Here is a 1,112-nt window from a genome sequence, read left to right on the forward strand (position 1 = left end):
AATAATAATAATAATAATAATAATAATAATAATAATAATAATAATAATAACGGGCTGATTACTACCTAGCTCAGATACCAGGAAACCCCAAAATGGCTGAAGTTCAAAAGATAGTGCCCATTGGAACTACCCATATCCTACGTAAAATACTGTCTATGTGATCTCAAATTTTAAAGCAAACATAATTTTCTTATGGTTTCTTAAACATTCACTTGAACAAAACTGTACAAATCCAAATATATGGTACCCTAGGCATAACACCTACATGAACTTCTAACTTGTTGTCTCTTGAGGTCTCTGGGTGAGACTTGGATCCAACTTGTACAAATGCAAAACAAAAGTCAAACATAAAATAATAATAATAATAATGGTGATAATGATAATAATGGTGATAATGATAATAATGAGATAGTAATCTGCTATCCACATACATCCTACCAGAAATAAGACCGAACTCAGCTGAAGACGCAGAAACACAAATATAACCCAGCAGGGCAAGGGGAAGGTGACTCCCAAAGATAGGAATATCTGCAATTTCCTGTGAGTGTTTTGAATATCCCTCAAAATGTGTTGGGAAACTTGCATATCTACAGCTTTCGAACACACAAGCGATCGGTTTTTAAAAAAATCTTTAATATATACAACTTCTGTGAATACCTATCCTTTCCGTTCTCCCTGGGTATTCCAAAATTTAAACATCCTTCTTATTCTAAGAACACTACAATTTTCTATGTGCAGACATAAAAAGACCATATTTAGCAAATCTTAAAAGTCTAATATCTACAACTTTCTGTGAAAATGTTATCTTCCTTTTCTTTTTCTTTTCTCTCTCCCTGAGTATTCGAAAATGTAAGCATCCATTTTAATGCAAAAACACTATTGTATTCTCCAACTAGACAGACAATCGAACATCTCAAGAAAACTTAAAAACTTTAATATATTAAATTTTGCGTGAAACATTTATGTTTCTTTCTCCCTGACTACACAGATTTGTAAATATAGCCTTCATTGCAACAACACAAGTGAATTCAGTAATTCATAAGTTCAATGACGTGAATATCAGTGTGTGTGTATGTATATATATATATATATATATATATATATATATATAT

The sequence above is a fragment of the Octopus bimaculoides genome, chromosome 9 (assembly GCF_001194135.2).
Source record: "Octopus bimaculoides isolate UCB-OBI-ISO-001 chromosome 9, ASM119413v2, whole genome shotgun sequence".
NCBI lineage: Eukaryota > Metazoa > Mollusca > Cephalopoda > Octopoda > Octopodidae > Octopus > Octopus bimaculoides.